Source organism: Haemaphysalis longicornis, unplaced genomic scaffold (assembly GCF_048455015.1).
Source record: "Haemaphysalis longicornis isolate Haplotype H1 unplaced genomic scaffold, Haemaphysalis longicornis Haplotype H1 scaffold_8, whole genome shotgun sequence".
Lineage (NCBI taxonomy): Eukaryota > Metazoa > Arthropoda > Arachnida > Ixodida > Ixodidae > Haemaphysalis > Haemaphysalis longicornis.
Window position 1 is genome coordinate 25,532,264 of NW_027526445.1, and position 8,635 is coordinate 25,540,898.

Consider the following 8,635-nt stretch of genomic DNA (forward strand, 5'->3'; position numbering starts at 1 on the left):
AGCGTGATAGTGTTCAAATGTCTGCAGGGGAAAGTGTGCGAGCGGGAACGAAGTTGATGGTACGAGAAAAAAAAAATTCGCCATCTTCCAGTAGGGGAACCCTGAGTAGTATGCGAAGCAGCCATGAACCCGGGTCGACTCAAGTTCTCATTAGTTTTCCGTTCGATAGCGGCGTTACGGGAGGAGAATAAGGGGAGCGGAGCGCGCGCGCGACATTAAAGATGGCTAACAATTTTATTTTTTCTATAAAAAGGTTCTATCATTCGAAGCTAGGCTGAAGGAAACACCAATATAAATAGCAAGAAAGCATCGTGGACCGGCACCAGGTTGGTGCGTGAAAATATATATCAGATGCGACTGCATATCATTCACCCGCCTTGTCCCTGCATCCGGCGTCGTCGGTGTCCGCCCCTCCCCCATTCTCCTCGCCGCCCCAGCTGCGATCTCCGCCGCTCACCCCCTCTCCTCTCCGATAGCGAACACCCTCTCGCGAGGGGCTTTGGATTGAATTCGATTGGATTGGCTTGGATTGGCTTGGCTTGGATTGGATTGGATTAAAGTGGGTTGTATTGCGTCATAGCCGCGGCAGACGCACTGGCGCCGGCGCGTGCCCTCACCGTTCTGCGCGCTATAAAACGCGGTGCCTGAGCCGCTTCGCTGCATCGTTCCAGCGCCGTTCCTCCGCTGTCCAACGCTGCGACGTGAACCCCCTATGCGTCGCATCTTCGTAGGGGTTCCCCCTAGGGGAGGTGGGAGTTTTTCTGGAGAAGTTTTATGTTAACTTTCAATTGGATGGTTCCGATCTCCCAAGCGGCTATTCCTGCCGAAATGCATCGAGGTTTTTGTTGCTGTGTACTCGGTTTTTGTGGCTCTTACGGCTGTACTTGTAGCTTTGTATCTGTGTCTACATAGACGCTGAATGTATTTATTTGAAGAAAAGAGTACTGTAAAGTTACTTTTTTTATTAAACACTCAATCTCGAGTGTAAGAGTCAAATGTGTAAAAGTGTATATTTTGTTTTCACTGTATTGATTGATATTGGTTTTTATTTTCTTCACTCGCGGCTTATGAGTGCCTTTGCGTCATGTATTTACACACACTGCGTACACTAAGTATTGTACTTGTTTCGCTGAATTGTTAATTGAGTTTATGTTTTCCCTGCTGTCTATCTTTCTTAAATGCAGAGCATTTCAGTAACTCACGATGTCACCCGCGTTGACGTCCGTAGTCCGCACCGCACCCCTCCCTACTATATAAAAAAAATACTATCCGGCGCCCGGTTTCGATCCCTCTACCCTGCGGGCGGAACGCAATGCACATTGTGCTCTAGCCACTGCGCCAGAAAGCCGACACAGAATGTGACGCTACGACACGCCTTATATCGTTGACTCATTCAAATTACTGCTGACGAGCGCTCTCTCGTCAGCAGTTGCCACAAGTGCAACAACATTAACGTAACGCAAACTACTTAACGTCGTGCGCCCCCGGAAATGCTCTGCATATGATCGTGCCCCTCGCGAGAGGGATGTTTCACTGCGTCTTCTCTCGGTCGCGGGACCCGTGGCGCCATCTGGCGGAAGCGCGGCACAACTCGTAGCACTTTCTTTGACAAAGCGCGTCGAAAGCGCGGCAAATATGAAATAGGGATGACGCGCTTTCGAGGCAATCCGCCGACGCGGCTGCTTTGTGTACAGACTCGTCGGCGAGCGTCCCGGGATTCTGGTGCCGACCGAACCCCATTTTTCTGGACCTCAACTAGATTCGGCTATTGGCCCAACGTCTTGTTGCATATTTGTAATTCGCAAACTTGTCTAGTAAATATGAAATGAAAAATGAAAAGAAAATTTATACCGCGGAGCTACAGTGGCGCCCTCAGCGGAGTATGCAGCGGCTACCGTCACGTCGAACTCTAAGCTGATTCGCATTATCGCGCGCGGAGCCGCAGATGTTGCCATTTGTTGCGCAATTTCGGAGAGGAGAGGAGCTTCGGAGAGGGGAGGAGGAATGCCTCGCATACTACTCAGGGTTTTTCTATGGGAAGATGACGACGGTGGTTGAACGCGAAGCTATCTCGTGAGGGATTCTTTTGTTGGCCAATCCCTAGGGGCATCCTTCCATAATCATCATCAGCGGTGCCTGGCCAGGCATGCACAGTGGGGTGTGGTACTCAGGGTTCCCCTACGGGAAGATGACGACGGTGGTTGAACGCGAAGCTATCTCGTAATGGATTCTTTAGTTGGCCAATCCCTAGGGGCATCCTGCCACAATCATCATCAGCGGTGCCTGGCTAAGCATGAGCAGTGGGGGCAGAAAGAACAGGCTCGACCATAAGCTGCTTCGCATCTTAGAGCATGGATTGCATTGACTCCGCAATATGAACAACGGAGGGTCGAACCATTTCGTCCTAAACCGGTTACCATTATTTCCTTTTTCGGCTCAGTTCCGGTTCGGGTTCAGCGTGCTCAAAAAATAACGGTTCGGCTTCGGGTTCAGTTCCGGCAAAAATACCGGGTAAGTTCCGGTTTCCGGTTCAGTTCAGGTTCGACACCATGTAAAAACAAAACAAATAAAAAGAAATCAAGCATCCGTGGCCCAGGGGTATAATCACGGGTTCTAACCAAAATTGCCTTGATTCTAGCTCTAGAGGGGAGAATTTGTTCGTGAGACCCGTAATTTATTTTACAGTAAAATGCTCTCCTAGCTTAATTTTTAGGCCAGCTGAGGGCCCAAGCGCGGCATATAATCACGTTTAATTAACTTTCTGCATCACACCAAAATCGCCTGGCTTATTCCTATTACCGGAACGGAATAAAGCGTCGAGCAGTGCTTTATCGAGTGTGGGTGGGCAAATGCTCCATGCGTTGGTCAAACCCAGCGGTGGGTGATACACGCTTGAGGGAACAACATAGCAGCGCCTTCATGACTCGACGACTGCAGCTAAGTGTGGCTCTACTCAACGCGTTGTGGCCTTCGACTTATGATCGTTCGTTAGCGACATAACTTTAAGCGTGGTAATTACAGAAGTAGCAATAAGGTGGAGATCAAAGTAGTTTCCTGCTAATGGTCATCATTGCTCAGCGATGCGAGTGCGGCTATATGCCGATTTACAGTAGCAGGAAGAAGAAACTCAGTGTCTAGAGCGTGGACCGACGGCGTCGATCACAGTGCCGCCATCATGGCTAGAGCGCCGTCAGGTGACATCGAAATATTTAAGACCAGGTGGACACACAGCAAAATGCCTGACTGACTGACGCATAACAGTAGCGACATAACTTTAAGCGTGGTAATTACAGAAGTAGCAATAAGGTGGAGATCAAAGTAGTTTCCTGCTAATTGTCATCATTGCTCAGCGATGCGAGTGCGGCTATATGCCGATTTACAGTAGCAGGAAGAAGAAACTCAGTGTCTAGAGCGTGGACCGACGGCGTCGATCACAGTGCCGCCATCATGGCTGGAGCGCCGTCAGGTGACATCGAAATATTTAAGACCAGGTGGACACACAGCAAAATGCCTGACTGGCTGACGCACAACAGAGCAACCGCCATTGTGGTGGAGAGGTTCCGTCTTTGCTGCTTTCTGGTACCACGCGGTGTCCTTCGAGTTGGCTCTTGTCATTTTTGGGCGTTTTGTTGTAGCTTCCATTGTATTGTTCATGACATAGGTTCTTTATGTAATATTAAATTATTACTTTGTCTTCGTTAGGTAATTTATTAGGTCAGATTAGTTACGTTATTTTCACAACCCCTTACCCGCCCACGCAAATAAGAAATGCGAGAACAGTTATTTAGTTTGCAAAAATGTGCAAGGACGGTCAGGCCGTGCGCGCGCACGTGCTACGGAGTCGCTGGAAGTAGAGAGAATTCAGGTGTACTATTCAAACAAGGGTTTAATGCTAAGGCATAGTAAACAAAAATAAAGGGAGCAAAAGACACTTAGAACAAAATTTATGAGAGCATAGGCACCATCGCACGCAAGCACCCAATATGGGACGCGAGACAGGGAGGTAGCACGTGCGCGCGACGCGGCTTGCGCACTGTCGTAGGCATACACACAAAAAAACACAAAATCACAAAGGGGATAAAAAATGCTATGAGAGCATATACAAACAAATAATCCGGCTCGCTGCCTCCCTGGTACGGCCTGCGTGAACCAAGGACTAACAGCGAACGCTTCGAATGCTGACCCTATGCGTGGATTTCACACAATTGGATAGTCCTAGGCATGGTCTACACGCTAATACTATGCATGGGTGGCCTTAACATTACAGTCCGGCAGCAACAACTAAGCTCGATGACTTCACCGGCTAGCTCGCTTTGGGTTTCTGGACAGGGCTGCGAAGTGCTCATGGCCTTGTGGTTCGCTTAGACCACGATCAATAGATCCCGGATCCATGGAGCTGGTCATGCCGTCACGAACCTACCGATCGTACTTCCACTAAAAAATCCGCCCCCCCAACGACTACCACGTCGTGCGAACAAGGCTGGATATTGAATGTAAGCAGGGCCCAAAAACGGAAAGCCGAAGTGAGCGACATTAAGAACTATAGCCTTACCTCTGCGCTGCCGATACTTCGACCGAGCATTCATAGCGCGAAGCCTAAGCCCCCACCGCTGCCGAAAGACGACTACAAGCTTGTCATCAGGCCGAAAGAAGGCCTAGCCCTCGCCAAGCTTAGCGCTGCCCAACTCTCGGAAGTACTTCTGCAAGAAACAAAACTTACGTGGCGCGAAGCCGACATGCGCATTCATGTGGATGAAACCCAAAATATCTCGACTGTGAGCCCGCCTCATCAGCAAGCTCTCAATTGAACATTGGTGGCCGGATCTACCTGATTAATCTCTACGGGCTCACTCGCTCTTAGTCGGCAAAGGGGGTCATCCATGGCGTTCAAAACCACTATACTATGGAGCGAATTCTCGACGACCTGAACTTGCTGGGGTATGAGTTTCTCTCGTGTCGACGCCTCAGCACTACCGGAACGGTTGTGATCACATTCCGTGGGCATAAAGTGCCGTTCGACGTGTATTACAAAGGTGTTGAAGTCAGGTGTTACCTCTATAAGAAAACTGTGCCATACTGCAGCAGCTGCAACACCACTGGTCACCGCTGTGATTTATGCCCAAACCCGAACGTGCGAACTTGAGAGCTCTGTAGACTGCGGAATTCTGGGTCGGGATACGACTGCAAGCCCTACGGTTCCCTGTGTAAAGGAAACCATCTGACAGCCAGCAAGGGATGTCCCAAGCGATTCTGCGAGCCCTGCATCTTGCGGCGTAAGGCTCTGGATCGGGATCGTGGAATCGAGCGGAAAGCTCCGGCGGCCCAGTCGAGATCTTCACGAAGCACGTGTCGGCGTTGGTCCAGTAACTCAAGGTCGACGGGTCCTATCCCGACAACTACCACATCGAGGAGCTCCCAGTCTAAATCCAGATCCAGATTTGGGGAAGGAAGAGTAGCTCTCATCCACAACAAGAGAATGGACAGGTGGGCTGGGCTGAAGTTCTTTCTCTCGCTGCTGACGCACCCAACTCCGAGTGTAGGAAATGTAACCAGATAAAAGCTGAAAATGATAGGATTAAAGCTGAGTGTTCTAAGCTGGAAGCTGAACGTCAGAACTTAAAAAAGGAATAATTTTCCTTAAAGAATTCAGTAACCCAGTCTGCAGAAACTCAAAACCACTTGGGTGCGCCGGCGAAACGCCGCAAAATGGACGAGAACAAATGACACGTTCAAAACTCACCAGGAATTCAGCAGCTAAAATCAGACATGAGAGAAGGAATTAAGCAATCCGCAGAGGCAGTCACCAAAATGGTTGGCGAAATGATAAAAGAACGTGTAGCTAACCCCACAGCGGAGGTTTCGGCGCAGATAAGAGCAGTGACACACCAGGTGGCCGGCCTAGCCGCTACCGCAGCCCAGCTGCAACAGTCAAACGCCGCTACAACCAATCGTGTAGAAGCCTTAGAAAGCCCAGGTGTGCAGTCTTTGACCAGACATTCGCGTCGAGATAAACCGTACGCGCGACCATCACTGCAAGAAACTCCGGACAACTCCGACATCGCCAACCATGGCAAATGAACGCAAGAGGAGGCAAGAGCTAATACTATGGCAGCGCAACTGCAGGAGCATACAACCCAAAATCGCATCTCTAATGCAGTAAGTGTCTGATGTCTGTTTCTTCGGAGTGTCTGATGTCATTGCACTTCAAGAGGCAAACGCGCCAACAAAGCTACCGGGCTATGTTATACGCGGGGACACCGAAAGGCATAATTTAAGCACCCCCATACGGAAAAGCATAACTGCGACTCAACACTCCCTTATTCAGCAAGACAAAGTAGGAATCTTGTCAGAACTGATACCGAGAAACGCGGGGAAGGCCAACAGTCTCTTCATACTAAACATGTACTGCAGACCAAAGCACAAGACGTCTGAAATCCATTCTGTTATTAAACAGGCGGTCACCAAATCGGCAGGTAACCCGCTTCTTTTGGTCGGGGACTTTAATGCCGCACACCCCCTGTGGGATATGGCTACACGAATGGCAGGGGCACAGAATTCCATCTCGCCATCGAGAATGCGGATGTCACGGTGGTGACTGACCCGTCGGTTCCTACGAGAATGGGCAACAGCGTGACCAGAGATACGTGCCCCGACCTCACGCTCATCAGAAACATTAACCAAGTTCGATGGTGTAACACTAGAGAGAACCTGGGCAGTGAACACGACATAATCTCCACTGTAATCCTTGCGGACGATTACAGTTCTTAAGGGGGGAGCTAAACTCAGACTGGAGCAAATTTCGAGAGCGTCGGGAGACTCAGTCCACGAAAGAAATTGAAAGTATAGAGGAATGGGCCAGTGAAGTCAGGACGGACATTAAAGCCACGACGAAGTAGGGTCACCTCACGACGCAAATACCTCACGTCTACCCCAGGCTACTCTACATGTGGGAGGCCCGGAAGAGTCTCATTTGTCGCTGGAAGCGACAGCGACATAACCGGAAATTAAAGAAATGCATTGCCTCGCTTACTGAAGAAGCGGCACGGTAAGCAGTGCAGCTCAGTCAAGAAAATTGGCATCGCTCTGTTACGAGTTAAGGGGAACCCTCAGTACCTCGAAGACATGGAGGTTGTTGAGGTACCTTATAAACCCTACAAACAGCAAGGGCGAGTCCGCCAGAGTAATGGCCACTGTTATGCACTCGTTCCCCGGTACGCAGAACTACCTCCTTCAAGAACTGCAAACGAGATATATACCAAAATCCTCCACTCCACCCTTCCCACACAACACAGGAAAGCCCAACTCCAATTTGGACAGCGACATTCAAATCTTCGAAGTCAAGGCAGCACTTGTGAAAATTCGCAGGAACACCACTCCCGGACCAGACCAAATAACAAACAAGGCATTGGCGAATCTTGATACGTCCTCGGTGATAGCGCTAAACGCATTTATAAATACTTGTTGGAGGGACGGTACGCTCCCCGCGGAGTGGAAGGCGGCCGAGGTCCGCTTATTTCCGAAAACGGGAAAAAAAACCAGACAGCGAAAACCTCCGCCGATCTCCCTCACCTCTGGCGTGGGGAAGCTACTCGAGCATATCATCCTCGAAATACTTCAAACCTACCTGGAAGAAGCAAACAAGATGCCACCAACTATGTTTGGTTTCCGCCGTCACCTTGCAACCCAGGACATACTCCTGCTGATAAATAAAGATGTAATTGGCCAACCCAATAGGCACACTCTGAAGGCCATCCTGGCCTTGGACTTGAAAGGAGCTTTAGATAACGTCACTCACCAAGCGATTCCCACCAACCTGAACAGCCTTGACTGCGGAACACGGACTTACGATTACGTACGAGATTTTTTATCAACTAGAAAGGCCATACTCAGGCTTGGTGACTTGTCCTCCGGTCCCACTGACGTGGGTGGCAGAGGCACACCAAAAGGAGTGATTTTATCTCCCCTACTTTTTAACATAGCCCTTATAGGCCTACCTACCATCCTGGGGGCCATCCTGGACCTGAACCACGGCTTATATGCCGAATATATTACAGTGTGGACAGGCAAGGGTTCGGTAGGCGAGATGCAGGACCGTCTCCATCTGGCCGCTGATGCTGTGAGTGACTATACAAGGAGGTGCGGGCTTTCCTGCTCACCACTCAAGTCCAAACTTGTTATGCTCGGAAAGAGAAGAAAAAAGTCCAAGATCCGGGCATCCAGATCACCCTGGGTGGCCAACCATCCTACTGTCACCTCACATCAAGCTCCTCGGTATGACTTTTCAAGAGGACTGTTCAAACACCATTCTTCTTAACCGGCTCACGCACAACGGGACAAATTACCAACATGCTCCGAAGAATAACCACCAAAGCGAGGGGAATGAACGAAGCGGACATCCTTCGTCTGGTAGAGGCCTTCGTCATCTCACGCATTACCTACGCCATTCCCTATGCTATATATGGAAGGGCGACTTGGCCAAGATTGACACCATGATCCGGAAAGCCTATAAGCATGCTCTGAGGCACCCTCTTACTACCTCGACCGACAGGCTTCTGAAATTTATCCTACATAACACCGCCGCCGAACTAGTCGAGGCCCACCTCGCCAGCCAGCGTCTGCGACTAAGCACGACACC